The 18,402-nt window shown below is 37.5% G+C and overlaps 1 non-coding gene across 1 annotated transcript; it reads right to left on the reverse strand.

Annotated features, from left to right (window-relative positions):
- Positions 1-249: 249 nt before the first annotated feature.
- LOC112869780 (U6 spliceosomal RNA) lies at positions 250-353 on the reverse strand. Its single transcript, XR_003224426.1, has one exon. It is a non-coding gene; the product is annotated as a U6 spliceosomal RNA (small nuclear RNA).
- Positions 354-18,402: the final 18,049 nt, after the last annotated feature.

Genomic DNA, 18,402 nt, shown 5'->3' on the forward strand with positions numbered 1-18,402 from the left:
TAAATTAAGCTTTATATATGACTACACTGATTTTGTCTTCTCAGGGAATTTTTAAAGGCTGATCTCCCTTTGTTTTTGTTTTGTTTTGTTTTGTTTTTTGTTTTTTGGGTTTTTTAATTAAAAAAAAGATTTAATTGCTGTATTTCACCTAATATTTCAGCATCCATAAAACCAAGTTACCCCCAAAATAGGATGTTTCAAATGATCATTATTTTTTGACCATTTGCTATTTTCATTAAAAGTCTTTAAGAAAACATGGAACACTTCATGAATTTGCGTGTCATCCTTGTGCAGGGGCCATGCTAATCTCTGTATTGTTCCAATTTTAGTATATGTGCTGCCAAAGTGAGCACTGGTCTCCCTTTGTTTTTTATTTTACCATATATTCTGGATACAAGTCCTTTAACAGATATATGTTTTGTAATAATTTTTTTCCCATCTGTGGCTTGCCTTTTCACTCTCTTCATGGTGTCTGTTGATGAGCTCATAGGCTGACTCTTGCTTATTATGGAATATTTCATTGTGCATTTTGTAATTTTTAAGAGCCCGTCTTTGGCAGGGCTTTACTTATATGTGTGAATTTGTGTGATCTAAGTTGAGATTATCCTCTCTGGAGAGATTTATTATTTGCTCTTGTGAAATACCTCAATCTAGGACCAATTTGTTGCCTTAATCTGATTCAAGTGTTAATGGAAGGCAGCTATGCTCACCACTATACCACCAATGCTGCACAGTTCAAGTGTTAATGGGAAGGTAAACTGATTCAACTTTTGTAGAAGGCAATTTGGCAATAACTTATCAAATTTTAAGTGGTATGCATTTTGACCCATCAATTCTACTTCTTTATTTCAATCAAGTAATCAAATAAGTCCACAATAATACATAAATATGGAAGTTTACACATTGTCATTTATAATTCTGAAAAAGTGGAAACAACCTAGATGTTCATAAAAGATGATTGGCTAGGGGTGTCTGGGTGGCTTGGTTGATTGAGTGTCTGAGGATTTCAGCTGAGTTCATGATCTCATGGTTGTGGCATGGAGCCCCGCATTGGGCTCCGCACTGTGTGGAGCTTGCTTGGGATTCTGTCTTTCTCCCTCTGCTCCTCTTACCTGCTCTCTCTCTTTCTCTCTCATAGAATAGAAGAATAGAATAGAATAGAATAGAATAGAATAGAATAGAATAGAATACCTGATAACAGTGTGCCTGACCCAGTGTTCTGAGAACTTGCCCCACTCCAAGACTGCTGGCCACTGCCCTGGGCTAAGTGCATATTTTAATATGAATGAACCCTGTCCACCCACACACACATAGATGTCATGTGCCCCTGGCCACCATAGCCACTGTCTTCAGGAGCTCTGGCCTAGAACTGTTGGCTCAGCGCAAATTTTGCTAACACCCCCACACTACCCCAGAGCCCTAAAGTGCCTCAGAGATGGATTCCTGGGTTCTTACTTACACCACAGAGAGCAAGCACAGGCCACAACAGGCAGAGAGTCAGTACAGACATCTGAACTGAAAGAAAAAGCAACTCAGACACAACAGAAGGATGCAAGCAACACACATAGGAGATTCCCCTGAAGTGTGAGGTTCTGGTGAACAGGAGACACTGCACTGTAGGATACTACAGGACCTCTTCCACATAAAGCCACTACTTTCAAGAGCAAATGATATGGCTGACTTGCCTAATACATAGAAACAGACACAGAGAGGTAGACAAAATGAGGAGACAGAAGACAAAAAGTACAGGACAAAATCACAACAGGAAATCTAAGCAAAATAGAAATATATAATATGCCTGATAAGGAACTTAAAGTGATGATCATAAAGATACTCACTAGACTTCAGAAAAGAGTGGAGGACATAAGTGAGACCCTTGACAAAGAGATAGAAAAAAATAACATATCAGAGATGAAGAACTCAATAAATGAAATTAAAAGTACACTAGATGGGGTAACTAGTAGGTTACAGGAAGCAGAGGAATATATAAGTGACCTGAAGGATAGAATAATATAAATCAGTCAAACTGAACAGGTGAGAGACAAACAAATACTGCATAATGAGAATAGACTTAGAGATTTCAGTGACTCTATCAAGCATAATGACATTTGCATTATAGGGATCCCAGGAGAAGAGAAATTGGGGCAGCAAATGTATTTCAAGAAATAATAACTGAAAATGTCCTGAATCTGAGGAGGGAAATGGAGATCCAGATTCAAGAGGCATAAAAATCCTCCACCAAATTCAACCCAAAAAGGTCCACACCAAGACACATAGTAATTAAAATAGCAAAAAATAGTGATAAAAAAAAAAAAAGAATTTTAAAGGTTGCAAGAGAAAAGGAGACAACTATATACAAAGGAAACCCCATAAGGCTATCTGCTGATTTTTTAGCAGAAACTTTGCAGTCCAGAAGAGAATGGCACAATGTATTCAAAGTGCTGTAAAGGGAAAATTTGCAACCAATAATACTGTATCTAGCAAGGCTATCATTCAGAATGGAAGGAGAGATAAAGAATTTTCCATACAAACAAAAGTTAGAAGAATTCATGACCACTAAACCAACCCTACAAGAATGATACGGGGGACTTTGTAAATGGAAAACAAAAACCATAAGGAAGAGTAAGGAAAATAGGAAGCATAAAAGGAAAAAAAGTATATCTGTAAGAATCAGTCAAAAAAAAAGTATACCTGTAAGAATCAGTCAAGAGAAGCACAAAATAAAAGGATGTAAACTATGATATCAAATATCTGAAACATGGAGAGAGAGGAGTAAAGAATGAGTTCAAAATTAAGTGACTATCAGCTTAATATAGACTGCTATATGCAGAAGATGTTATATATAAACCATATAATAACCACAAATCAAAAAACAGTAATAGGTATGTAAAAAAATAAAGAATAAGGAATCCAAGTATTTCCCTAAATAAAGCCAACTAATCATGAGAGAAGAGAGCAACAGAAGAAAGGAACAGAGAGGAACTACAAAAACAACCATAAAACAAGTTTAAAAAAATGCCAATAAATACACATATATCAAGAATTACTTTGAATGTAAATGAACTAAATGCTCCAATCAAAAGACATAGAGTGATGGAATGGATAAGAAAATAAGACTATATGCTGCCTACAAGAGACTAATTTCAGACCTAAAGACAACTGCTGATTGAACGTGAAGGGATGGAGAGACATTGTCATGCAAATGGAAGTGAAAAGAAAGCCAGAGTAGCAATAGTTATATAGTAAGAATAGACTTTAAAACCAAGGCTGTAACAAGAGACAAAGAAGGACACTATATAATCATAACTGGTACAATGCAATAAGAAGATATAACAATTGCAAATATTTGTGCACTAACATGTGGGCTTCCAAATATATAAATCAGTTAACACCAAACATAAAGGAACTAATCAACAGTAATATAATAATAGTAGGGGAATTTAACACCCTACTTACATCAATGGACAGATCATCCAAACAGGAGATCAACAAGGAAATAGTGGCTTTGAATGACACATTGGACCAGATGGACCTAACAGATATATTCAGAACATTCCATCCTAAAACAGCTAAATACACATTGTTTTCTAGTGCATGTGAAACATTCTCCAGAATAGATCACATATTAGGCCACAAATCGACTCTGATCAGATTCAAAAATATGGAAGTTATACCATACATCTTTTCTGACCACAATTCTATGGAACTAGAATTAACAACAAGAAAAAAATGGAAAGCACATGAACACATGGAGGTTAAATTACATGCTTCTAAACAATGAATGAGTCAACCAAGAAATCAAAGATGAAATAAAATAATACATGGAGACAAATGAAAATGTTTCATGAAAATGAAAACACAATGGTTGAAAATTTGGGGGATGCAGCAAATGCTGTTCTAAGAGGGAAGTTTATAGCAATACAGGCATACCTCAAGAAACAAGAAAAATCCCAAATAGACAATTTAACCTTACATCTAACAGAACTAGAAAAAAGAACAAAAAACAAAACCCAAAACTAATAGAAGGAAGGAAATAATAAAGATTAGAGCAGAAATAAGCAAAATAGAAACAAACAAAAAAAGAACAGATCAGTGAAACCAGGAGTTGGTTGTTAGAAAAGATCAACAAAATCAATAAACCTGTAGCCAGACTTTTAAAAAAGAGGACTTAAAAAAATAAAATCAGAAATGAAAGAGGAGAAATAACAACTGATACCACAGAAATACAAAAGATTATAAGAGAATACTATGAAATATTATATGCCAGCAAACTGGACAACCTAGAAGACATGGATAAATTTCTAGAAACATATAACCTCCCAAAACTGAATCAGGAAGAAATAGAAAATTTGAACAGTCTGATTGCCAGCAATGAAATTTATTCAGTAATCAAAAAACTCCCAGCAAGCAAAAGTCCAAGGCTAGAGTCTTGACAGGTGAATTCTACCGAACATTTAAAGAAGAGTTAGTAGCTATTCTTCTCAAACTATTCCAAAAAATAGAAGAGGAAGGAAAGCTTCCTAATTTGTTCTATGAAGCCAAAATTACACTGATCCCCAAATCAGATAAAGATGCTACAAAAAAAGAGAACTACAGGCCAATATCTCTGATGAACATAGATCTAAAAATCTTTAACAAAATATTAGCAAACCAAATCCAACAATATATTAAAAAACCATTGGGGTACCTGAGTGGCTCAGTTGGTTGAGTATCCAACTTTGGCTCAGGTTATGATCTCACAGCTCGTGAGTTTGAGCCCCACATCGGTCTCTGTGCTGACAGCTCAGAGCCTGGAGCCTGCTTCAGATTCTGTGTCTCCCTCTCTCTCTCTGCCCCTAACCCACTCGCATTCTGTCTCTGTCTCTCTCAAAAAATAAATAAACATTAAAAAAATTTTTTTTAAAAATCATTCACCATGATCAAGTGGGATTTATCCTTGAGATGCAAAGGTGTTCAATATTTGCAAGTCAACCAATGTGATACATCACATCAATAAAAAAAGGGATAAAAATTAAAAATCATATGATCATTTCAATAGATGCAGAAAAAGCATTTGACAAAGTACAACATCCATTTATGATTAAAAGCCTTAACAAAATAGGTTTAGAGGGAACATACCTCAACAAAATAAAGGCTTTACATGAAAACCCACAGCTATCATCATTCTCAGTGGTGAAAAGCTGAGAGCGTTTCCCCTAAGGTCAGGAACAAGACAAGGATGTCCACTCTCACCGCTATTACTTAACATAGTACTGGAAATCCCAACCACAGCAATCAGACAAGAAGGAATAAAAGGCATCTATTGGTAAGAAAGAAGTAAAACTTTCACTCTTTGCAGACGACATGATACTATATATAGAAAACCCTAAAGACTCCACCAAAAAACTACAACTGATAAATGAATTCAGTAAGGTTGCAGGATACAAAACCAACATACGGAGGGGAGTTAGGATGGTGAGAAGTAGGGGGACTGGGATTTCCCTTGTCCCTCAAATACAGCTGTATTGAAGTCAGAACACTTGGAATACCCGGGAAATCATTCTGCAGAGTGACAGAAAGATCTCCATAGGTGGAGGGAGACAGCTTGGTGGGACAGAGGTGCATGTATGCAAATTGGGGGAGATAAAACAATGTAGGCAGAGGGGAGGAAAACCCTTCTGTGGAGACACAAAAGGGAGAGAAAGAGGGGCTGTAGATTGTGGCATTGAATTAGTACAAGAGGGGCACCTGGGTGGCGCAGTCGGTTAAGCGTCCGACTTCAGCCAGGTCACGATCTTGCGGTCCGTGAGTTCGAGCCCCGTGTCGGGCTCTGGGCTGATGGCTCAGAGCCTGGAGCCTGTTTCCGATTCTGTGTCTCCCTCTCTCTCTGCCCCTCGCCCGTTCATGCTCTGTCTCTCTCTGTCCCCAAAATAAATAAACGTTGAAAAAAAAAATAAAAAAAAAAAAAGAATTAGTACAAGAGAAAAACCTCTCTGGACCACGGACTGGGGAACGAAAAATACAGAGAGTGCCAGTTTCTACTTTGTAAACAGCTTCAGGAGCTGAAGATTGGAGTTTTCAAATTGTGTGACTTTTGTGCTGGCTGTGGGTGCACACCTGGCGGTAGGGGGGCAAGAGGGGAGCCAGCCCCTGGGCATGGTAGTGAATCTTGGGGTCACACTGGGAGAGAACAGTCCCCTTCCTTGAGTACTGTGGGAAGAGGGGTTATTGCATCCCCAAGGACAAACGACCCTGCAGGTGCCAGCCAAAGGCCCTTTGTCAGCAAGGCTGAGTGGCACTACATCAGAAAAGAATCTGTGCGGTGCTGGGCCGCTTAGCGCACTTGGTTTTGAATCCCAGCCTATTGCCTAGGAGGTGCAGGAGAACTGTGGAGCAGGGAAAGCTGACTGCCTGTGAGGGCTGCCTGAACAGCATGGTTTGAGACACCGGGTCTGAGTAGGGAAGATAGGGATGTTGCCATTTTCCTCTCCATCACCAATACGGTGGGGCTTCAGTGACCAGTACAGCGGCCCCCAGTGGAGGCGGGACCCACTTAAACCAAACCCTGCCCCTCTGAGCCTGCCAACAGCTTATCTATGGGAGCGGGACTGACACTGAACAAACCAGATGGCCTCTTTTCCAGACCAGCACAGCCACCAGTCCTAGGCACCAATGGACAAGTCTCCTGTGGTTTTATATGTTAGTCTGTTTCTCTCTTTTTTTTTCTCTTTATATCTATATCTCTATCTACATAATATAAACATAAAATATTTATATTTATATTAAATATAAATTTATATAAAATATAAAATACATATTTTATTTATTTATTTATTTACTTATTTATTTCTCTCTCTCTGGATTAAGCCTTATAGTTCCTTTGATTCTCTGCTTGTTTTTGTTTTTGTTTTTGTTTTTGCCCCTTTCATTTTTCTCTTTGTATTGAATCAGGTTCCCTACCCTTTCCTTTTTCCCAGGGTTACTTCAACAAACAAATCAAAGCACACCTGGTGGAAGATCCAAACAATCTACCACTATGAGCAAGGAGGAGCTTTGTAGAGGACTGACCAGTGGGGTAGAGCAGCCAAATACACAACAACAGAGTGCACTCAACACACTCCAAAAACACTTCCTGAAGTGCCAGGCCCTGGACAGTGTATGACCCCTTTCTAACATAGTAGTACTCACAGGTGCAGGACACATAACAAGCTATTAAAATACGTAAAAGACAGAAACCTAGCCAAAGTGATAACACGGAAGAATTCTCAAAAGAAAATCCAGGAAGAAATGACAGCCAGAGAATTGCTTGAAACAGATATAAACAATATATCTGAATGAGAATTTAGAATAACAGTCATAAGACTAATAGTTGGGCTTGAAAAAAGCATACAAGACAGCAGAGAATCTATTGCTGCAGAGATCAAAGACCTAAGAAATAGTCACAATGAATTGAAAAATGCTATAAATGAGATCCAAAATAAACTAGATACAGTGACAGCGAGGATGGAAGAAGCAGAGGAGAGAATGGCTGATATAGAAGATAAAAGTATGGAAAATGATGAAGCTGAAAAAAGAGGGGAAGGAAATTAGACCAAGAGGGAAGAATTAGAGACCTAAGTGATTCCATGAAATGAAATAATATCCGTATCATAGGAGTTCTAGAAGAAGAAAAGTGAGAGATAGGGGCAGAAGGTTTATTTGAACAAATTATAGCTGAGAACTTCCCGAATCTGGGGAAGGTAACAGGCATTGAAGTCCAAGAGGCACAGAGAACTCCCTTCAAAATCAACAAAAACAGGTCAACACCATGACATAGCATAGTGAAACTGGCAAAATACAAAGATAAAGAGAGAATTCTGAAAGCAGCTAGGGACAAATGGGCCTTAACCTATAAGAGTAGACACAATAAACATAGCAGACCTGTCCACTGAAACTTGGCAGGCTAGGAGAGAGTATCAGGATATATTCAATATGCTGAATATGAAAAATATGCAACCAAGAATCCTTTATCCAGAAAGGCAGTTGATCAGAATAGAAGGAGAGATAAAGGCTTTCCCAGACAAACAAAAACTAAAGGAGTTCATGACCACCAAACCAGCCCTGCATGAGATTCTAACGGAGACTCTGAGTGGAAAGCAACAAAGACTACAAGGGACCGAACACATTACCACAAGAATGAAACCTACAGATAACACAATGACACTAAATCAATATCTTTCCATAATCACTCTGAATGTAAATGAGCTAAATGCTCCAATAAAAGACACAGGGTATCAGAATGGATAAAAAAAAAAAAAAAAGAAACCAAGATTCATCTATATGCTGCCTACAAGAGACTCATTTTAGATTTGAGGACACCTGCAGACTGAAAGTGAGGGGATGGAGAACCATCTATCATGCTACTGGACATTAAAAGAAAGCTGGAGTAGCCATACTTATATTAGAAAAACTAGGTTTTCAAACAAAGACTGTAACAAGAGGTGAAGAAGGGCATTATATCATAATTAAGGGGTCTGTCCATCAACAAGAGCTAACAATTGTAAATGTCTATACACCCAACATAAAAACACCCAAATATATAAATAAACTAATTACAAACATAAATAAATGTATAGATAATATTACCATGATTGTAGGGGACTTTAATACTCCACTTACAACAATGGACAGATCATCTAGGCAGAAAATAAGGAAACAATGGCTCTGCATGATATGTTGGACCAGATGGACTTAACAGACATATTCAGAACTTTTCATCCAAAAGCAGCAGAATACACATTTTTCTCAAGTGTATATGAAACATTCTCCAAAATACATTACATACTGGATCACAAAACAGCCCTCAATAAGTATAAAAGGATTGAGATCATACCTTGCATATTTTCAGATCATAATGCTATGAAACTTGAAATCAACCACAAGAAAAAATTTGGAAACATGGAGGCTAAAGAACATCCTACTAAAGAATGAATGGGTCAGCCAAGAAACTAAAGAAGAAATTAAAAAATATATGGAAGCAAATGAAAATGAAAACACCACAGTCCGAGCCCTTTGGGATGCAGCAAAGGCAGTTCTAAGAGGAAAACATTGCAATTCAGGCCTATCTCAAGAAGCAAGAAAGGTCCCAAATACATAACCTAACCTCACACCTAAAGGAACTTGAAAGGCAGCAGCAAAGAAAGCCCAAAGCCAGCGGAAGAAGAGAAATAATAAATATTAGAGCAAAAATGAAAAATATAAAATCCAAAAAAAAAAAAAAACCCAGCAAAACAGATCAGTGTATCTAAGAGCTGTTTTTTTAAAGAATAAACAAAATTGATAACCCCCTAGCCAGACTTCTCAAAAAGAAAAGAGGACCCAAATAGATAAAATCATGAATGAAAGAGGAGAGATCACAACCAACACCACAGAAATACAATTATTATTAGAGAATACTATGAAAAATTAGATGCCAACAAACTGGACAATCTGGAATAAATGGACAAATTCCTAGGCACTACCAGAACTCAAACGGGAAGAAATAGAAAATTTAAACAGACCCATAACCAGCAAAGAAATTGAATTGGTCATCAAAAATCTCCCAACAAATAAGAGTCCTGGGCCAGATGGCTTCCCGGGGGAATTTTACCAGACATTTAAAGCAGAGTTAAAACGTATTTTTCTAAAGCTGTTCCAAGGAAGAAACAGAAGGAAAGTTTCCAGACTCATTCTATGAAGGCAGCATTACCTTGATTCCCAAACCAGACAAAGACCCCACTAAAAAGGAGAATTACAGGCCAATATCCCTGATGAACATAGATGTAAAAATTCTCAACAAGATACTAGCAAATTGAATTCAACAGTATATTAAAAGAATTATCCACCATGATCAAGTGGGATTCATTCCTAGGCTGCAGAGCTGGCTCAGTATTCACAAATCAATCAGCATGATACATCACATTAATAGAAGAAAGGATAAGAACCATATAAACCTGTTAATAGATGCAGAAAAAAGCATTTGACAAAATACAGCATCCTTTCTTAATAAAAACCTTCCAGAAAGTTGGGATAGAAGGAACATACCTTAACAGCATAAAGCACCTCGGTGGCTCAGTTGGTTAAGCGTCCAACTTTGGCTCAGGTCATGATCTCGTGGTTTGTAGATTCGAACCCCGCATCGGGCTCTCTGCTCTCAGCACAGAGCCTGCTTTGGATCCTCTGTCTCTCCGTCTCTGTCTCTCTCTCCCTTTCTCTCTGCCCCTCCGCTGCATGTGTTCTCTTAAAATAAACATTAAGAGAAAAACCAACAACAACAAGAAGAAAGGCCCACAGCTAACATCACCCTCAATGGAGAAAAACTGAGAGCTTTCCCCCTGAGATCAGGAACATGACAGGGATGTACACTCTCACCACTGTTGTTTAATATAGTGTTGAAAGCCCTAGCCTCAGCAATCAGACAACTAAACGAAATAAAAGGCATCCAGATTGGCAAAGAAGTCAAACTTTCTCTCTTTACAGATGACATGACACTCTACATGGAAAACCCAAAAGACTCCACCAAAAAACTGCTAGAGCTGATACATGAATTCAGCAAAATTGCAGGTTAAAAAAATCAATGTACAGAAATTTGTTGCATCTCTATACACCAGTAATGAAGTAACAGAGAGATCAAGGAATTGATCCCATTTACAATTGCACCAAAACCCATAAAATACCTAGGAATAGACCTAACCAAAGAGGTAAAAGATCTGTATGCTGAAAACTATAGAAACTTATGAAAGAAACTGAAGAAGACACAAAGAAATGGAAAAATATTCCATGCTCATGGGTTGGAAGAACAAATATTGTTAAAATGTTGATACTAATCAAAGCAATCTACACATTCAATTCAACCCCAATCAAAATAGAACCAACATTCTTCACAGAGCTAGAGCAAACAATCCTAAAATTTATATGGGACCACAAAGGACCCCGAATAGCCAAAGTTATGTTGAAAAAGAAAACCACAGCTGGAGGCATCACAATCCCAGACTTTAACCTATATTACAAAGCTGTAATTATCAAGACAGTATGGTATTGGCATGAAAACAGACACATAGACCAATGGAATAGAGAAACCAGAAATGGACTCACAAATATACAACCAACTAATCTTTGACAAAACAGGAAAGAGAATCCAATGGTGGTGGGGGGGAAAGCAGTGTCTTTAGAGAATGGAGCTGGAAGAACTGGACAGCAACATGCAGAAGAATGAAACTGGACCACTTTCTTACACCATACATAAAAAAAATTCAAAATGGATGAAAGACCTACATGTGAGACAGGAAACCATTGAAATCCTACAGGAGAAAACAGGCAGCAACCTCTTTGACCTCAGCCACAGCAGCTTCTTACTTGACATGTCTCCGGAGGCAAGGGAAACAAAAGCAGAAATGAACTATAGGGACCTCATCAAGATAAAAAGCTTCTGCATAGTGAAGAAAACAATCAGAAAAACTAAAAGGCAACCTATGGAATGGGAGGAGATATTTGCAAATGACATATCAGATAAAGGGTTAGTATCCAAAATCTATAAAGAATTTACCAAACTCAACACCCCAAAGAACAAATAATCCAGTGAAGAAATGGGAAGAAGACATGAATAGACACTTTTACAAAGAAATCCAGATGGAAAACAGACAAATGAAAAGATGCTCAACATCACTCATCATCAGGGAAATACAAATCAAAACCACATTGAGATACCACACCTGTCAGAGTGGCTAAAATTAACAATTCAAGAAACAACAGATGTTGGCAAGGATATGATGAAAGGGGAACCCTCTTGCACTGCTGGTATGAATGCAAACTGGTGCAGCCACTCTGGAAAACAGTGTGGAGGTGCCTCAAAAAATTAAAAATAGAATTACTCTAGGACCCAGCAATTGCATTACTAGGTATTTATCCAAAGGATACAGGAGTGCTGATTTGAAGGGGCACAGGTACCCCAATGTTTATAGCAGCACTGTCAACAATAGCCAAATTATGGAAAGAGCCCAAATGTCCACCAACTGATAAATGGGTAAAGAATATGTGGTATATGTATACAATGGAATACTACTTGGCAATGAAAAAGAATGAAATCTTGCCATTTGCAGCAAGGTGGATGGAACTGGAGAGTATTATTCTAAGTGAAATAGGCGGTCAGAGAAAGACAGATATCATATGATTTCACTCATATGTGGAATATGAGAAACTTAACAGATGACCATAGGGGAAGGGAAGAAAAAAACAAGATAAAAACAGAGAGGAAGGCAAACCGTAAAAGACTCTTAAATATAGAGAACAAACTGAGGGTTGATGGGGGTGGGAAAATGGGTGATGGGCATTGAGGAGGGCCCTTTTTGGGATGAGCACTGGGTGTTGTATGTAAGTGATGAATCACGGGAATCTACTCCTGAAGCCAAGACTACACTGTATGTTAGCTAACTTTAAAATAAAGAAAAAACAAAACAAAAAAAGACAAAATCAACATACAGAAATCCATTTTTATATACTAATAATGAAGCAACAGAAAGAAAAATTAAGAAAGCAGTCCCATTTACAAATGCACCAAAGATAATAAAATACGTAGGAATAGACTTAACCAAGAAGGTAAAAGACCTGTACTCTGGAAACTATAAAACACTGATGAAAGATATTGAAAACAACACAAACAAGTGGAAAGATATCCCATGCTCATGGGTTGAAAGAACAAATATTGTTAAAATGTCTACACTACCTAAAGCAATGTACACATTTAATGCAATCCCTGTCAAAATACCAACAGCACTTTTCACAGAACTAGAACAAACAACCCTAAAATTTGTATGGAACTACAGAAGACAACAGATAGCCAAAAAAATCTTGAAAAAAAGAACAAAACTGAAGATATCACAATTCCAGACTTCAAGTTATATTACAAACCTGTAGTAATCAAAACAATATGGTGCTGGCACAAAAATAGGCACATAGGTCAATGGAATAGAATAGAAAGCCCAGAAATAAACCCATGTTTACATGGTCAATTAATCTCTGACAAAGGAGGAAGGAATATGCAATGGGAAAAAGACAGCTTCTTCAACAAATGGTGTTGGGAGAACTGGATGGCTACATGCAAAGGAAGGAAAATGTACTATTGGCTTGCACTATACACAAAGATAAACTCAAAATGGATTAAGGACCTAAATGTAAGACCTGAAACTATAAAAATCCTATGGGGCGCCTGGGTGGCGCAGTCGGTTAAGCGTCCGACTTCAGCCAGGTCACGATCTGGCGGTCCGTGAGTTCGAGCCCCGCGTCAGGCTCTGGGCTGATGGCTAGGAGCCTGGAACCTGTTTCCGATTCTGTGTCTCCCTCTCTCTCTGCCCCTCCCCCGTTCATGCTCTGTCTCTCTCTGTCCCCCCAAAAAATAAATAAACGTTGAAAAAATAAATAAATAAAAATCCTAGAAGAAAGCACAAGCAGTAATTTCTCTGGCATCAACCATAGCAGCATTTTTCTATATATGTCTCTTAAGGCAAGGGAAACAAAAGCAAAAATAAAATATTGGGGCTACATCAAAACAAAAACTTCTGCACAGCAAAGGAAACAATCAACAAAACAAAACAAAACAAAAACAACCTACTGAATGGGAGAAGATATTTGCAAATGATATATCCAATGAAGGGTTAGTATAGATGTATAAAGAAATGATACAACTCAACACCCAAAAAGCAAATAATCCAATTAAAAAATGAGCAGAAGACATGAACAGACATTTCTCCATAGAAGACATACAGATGGACAACAAATTCATGAAGAGATGCTCAATATCACTCATCATCAGGGAAATGCAAATCAAAACCACAATGAGATATCACCTTGTCAGAATGGCTAACATCAAAAACATTGAGAAACAGTAAGTGTTGGAGAGGATGTCGAAAAATAGGAACCCTCATGCACTGTTGGTGGGAGTACAAACTGGTAGAGCCACTGCAGAAGATGGTATGGAGGTTCCTGAAAAAGTTAAAAATGGAACTACCTACCCTACAATCTAGTAATTGCATTACTGGATATTTATTAAAAAAAAAAACAAAAATACTAATTCAAAGGGATACATGCACCCTTATATGTATTGCAGCATTATTTACAATAGCCCAATTATGGAAGCAATCCACATGTCCATTGATAGATGAATGGATAAAGATGTGATATATATATACCAAATGGAATATAATTCAATCATTAAAAAGAACAAAATCTTGCCATTTGCAACAACAAGGATGCAACTAGAGAGTATAATGCTACGTGAAATAAGCCAGAGGACAAATACCATATGATTTCACTCATATATGGAATTTAAGAAATAAAACAAATGAGCAAAGTAAAAAAAAAAAAAAAAAAAAAAAAAAAGGAAAGAGACAAACCAAGAAACATACTCTTCACTATTGAGAACCAACTCATGATCACCAGTGGAGAGGCCAGTGTGAGGATGAGTGAAATAGGTGATGGCACTTAAAGAGTATACTTACCATGATGAGCACAGAATAATGTATAGAATTATTGAATCACTACATTGTATACCTGAAATGAATATAACACTGTATGTTAAATATACTGGAATTAAAATAAAAAAATGAAAAAATAAAATAATGTTTATGCTGTTTTAGCCAGCAATTTTGAGTGTTTTGTAGCAAAGGTTTTTCAGATGATCTAGACTGAAATATTGCTGGAAATATAATGCCTAACATTTCTGTACCCATCAAACCATTCCTTTTCCTTTTCTCATCTCTTTACAGTCCCTTGGGAGGAAATATATAGTAAAGATATAAGGGCTTCTCGAGTCAACAGACTTTCTTGGAGTTTGAAAGTCAAAACTGTGTAGCATAACTTCCTTCATTAAGATTCTGCTTTAATCCCTTGGTTGGCAGAGGGGAGGTGAGTGGGGAGATGTGTGAAATAGGTGAAGGGGATTAAGAGGTACAGATTTTCAGTTATAAAATAAATAAGTCACGGAGATGAAAAGTACACCATAAGGAACACAGTAAGTAATATTGTAATAACACTGTATGGTGACGGATGGTGACTACACATATCGTAGTGAGTGCTGAATAATGTATAGAATTGTTGAATCATTATGTTATACACCTGAAACTAATATAACATTGTATGTCAAATATGGTAACAAAAATAAAATAAAATTAGTTTCCAAAAATTTTTTTGGTAACTTGAAACCTTAAAGTTATATTAAGGGCAAATGAAAGTTATTTAATATCTAGATCATTTCCAAATAAAATAAAATAAAATATAAAAACAATAATTGCCATTAAAAAAATCTTCTTATTTAATCTTTGAGGATTTTGGTAACATTTGGTTTTGCTTAATTTCACCCACATCCTCATTTTCTCAGAAACTGGCATTATGGGGGTTCTAATGGCATCTGGAACATCAAATAGCTTTTAAAAGTAAAACTGTGATGGATTGAGTGTGAATGAATCAAACAGGGATTAAATTTCCCTTGAAATACATATGGATTTAATAATTAGCAGGAAAGTTCTTTGTAATTAAAAAAACGTTTAGGAGAATGTTTGACATTTTAGAGAAGGCAAAGTGTTGCTAGATTGTACTGTTTCAACTTATAGATTTCTTCTGAAACACTGATATCACTGTCATAGACCAAATAGTCCCAATCAAGATGTGAAAAAGTCTAGTAATTCTTGGCACATAGTAAGCATTTAAGAAATTTTAGCTTAATCTCTATTTTCCAACTATTTTAAACACCCTAAACTTATTTAGATGGAAGAAACTTCTTTCATACCTGTCTTTAGTTAGGAGTTCAGAGTCTAGGAGAGGAGTCAGTGTGCAAACAAATGAAAGCAATAGAGTGTCTATTGTATGGTGCAGAGAAAAGGACGTACTATCTGCACATGCTACCTAAAGCAATCTAGAAAGGCACTGCAGGTGATGCTGGGTGAATCCTAAGAGAAGAGTTGTTTGCTGGCTGAACTATTATAAACTATTATAATAGTGCAGAGGCACAGCATGCATAAAGACTCAGAAGTAGGAAAACAGCTTAGAATTTTTAGGAAACTAAAATTAATTTGAGATGCCAAACTATAATCTAGGAGAGGGGCACAATGAGGGACAGGGCTGCAGGGACAGTTAGAGGTCTGACTAAAGAGGAGTTGGGGTTCAAGGATCTTGGGTTTTGTACTGAAAGATCAATATTTGATTATTATCATAGCAGCTCTGCACTCACATCATATATATATGTATATATATATATATATTTATTAATATCACCTTTTTCAAGGCATAATTTATATACAGTAAAATGCACCCGTTTTAAGTGTACAGCCTGGTGACTTGACAAATGTATACACCTCTGTAACTACCACGAACTCAATCTGTAAAATTTTATCATTACCTCAAAAAGTTCCCTTGTGCCCCCTTCTCAGTCAGCCCTACACTCACACTCCTAGGCAACCACTATAGATCTCTGTCATTACATGTGTGTGTTGCCAGGAGTGAGGGAGGGCAGCATGGAGAATTTTTCTCAGACCTGGACATCATAGCACCTCATTCTCCTACAACAGTAACTGGTCCGAGGAGCAGACATTGGCCAAAGAAAGAGTTTTTTCCCAGAAGAAATATAATCTTTTTTTCCACTTGGGATGCAAAAAATGCGACTGTGTAAACTTGAAGCTGCCACACTTTTCTTCCCCGGTGGCATAGAGGAAGTCTTTTGGTGGGAGAGAATAAGAATAATGCATAGGGGGGAATTGGAACAGAGCGAGAGAGAAAGAGAATCCCTACGTCCTCCAGGAATTACTTATGCCTGATAGAGACACCCACATTTAGACAGAATGAGGGCTCTGAAGAACCTAATAAAGAAGGAACTGGAGGCTAGAGAAGAAGGACACAGTGGAGACAGCTGAAATTCATAAATCATGTCCTGAATTCCAGTGTCAGCTTTTTCTTATGTTGAAATTAGACATGGAAGCTGCCAGCCAGAGGCCTTGACACAGAGGGGTAAATTGACTTCTCACCATGGAGCAAGGAGATCACTAAGACGGAGAGTGTTTCCGTACCACTCTTCTCTCTTCACTCATCCTCAGTTCAGGTCAACAGATATGTATTGACATCTGCCTGTGAACAGACCAGTGTGATGGAGTTTGGGGACATAAAGATAAACTAAACAGTCTCTCCCTTCCAAGACCTTACATTAGTAGAGGAGAGATAACTCTTTCAACCTGGAGGTAAGGGCAGTAAGAAGCTAAATCTTAGAGAATAAAATGTAAAAGAGATAAGAGCACTATAGGTAAAGGTACAGAGACAAGAAACATTAAGTGTTCCAGAGTACATAGTCAAAGACAGGGAGTAGCCAGAAATAACACTGGAGAAGCAGGAGTTGGGTCAGAAAGGAACTGGAATACCACACCAACGTTTCCATTTTATGTTGTAGGCATCAGGAAGTTGTATTCGTTTTTTAGAGATGACATAACAAAGTATCACAGACTGGGGGGCTTAACAGAAATTTATTTTCTTATGATTCTAGAGGCTAGAGGTCCAAGGTCAAGGTATCAACAGGTTTGATTTCTTCTGAGGCCTGTCTTCGGCTTGCAAAAGGCTGTCTTCTCCCTGTGTCTTCACATGGTCTTTCCTGTGTCTGTGTCTAAATTTCCCCTTTTTATAAAAGACACCAGTCAGATTGGATTAGGGTCCACTCTAATGGCTTCATTTTACCTTAATTACCTCTTTAAAGACCCTGTACTCAAACACTGTCATATTCAGAGGTTCTAGAGGTTAGGATTTCAACATATGAATTTTTAGGGGAGAGAATTAAGCCTATAAGAAGCCAGTGAAGGATTTTAAGTAAAGAGGGACATGAACAGATCTCTACTTTAGAAACATTACTGGTAATAGTGTGGAAGATGGACTGAAGGAGGACAAGAATAGAGGTATAAAGGTTTGTTAGGAGGCTTTTGGAGTTGTCCAAGCAAGAGTTGATAAGGGCTTGAATTAGAGAACCTACTTTCAGACTGCTACCTGATTAGAATATAATCCAGATAGAGTGGCCTTTGAGCAGTTGATGACTCTTCCCACTAGAACAAATTCTGCTATGTAGGATGTTTATACAAATTTGCTTTGAAGGAGAAGGAGAAGGGTAGGTGGAATGAGGCAGTAGGGAGCTCTGTGAAGGATTCTTCAATCATATTATGGTTTTATAAGGCTCCCTAAGTTTGGATCACATTCCTTTACTTGTCACTGTTTCTATTCCTATTATTGTTATTGTTATTATTATTATTATTATTTTAAGTAGGCTTCATACCCAGCCCAACACAGGGCTTAAACTCACAACCCTGAGATCAAGAGCCAGACGTTTAACCGACTGAGCCAACTACCCCTCTATTTTTATTCTTACTCTTGTTATGGAGATATATA

This window comes from Puma concolor, chromosome A3 (assembly GCF_028749965.1).
Source record: "Puma concolor isolate L17-30 chromosome A3, mPumCon1.1.hap2, whole genome shotgun sequence".
Lineage (NCBI taxonomy): Eukaryota > Metazoa > Chordata > Mammalia > Carnivora > Felidae > Puma > Puma concolor.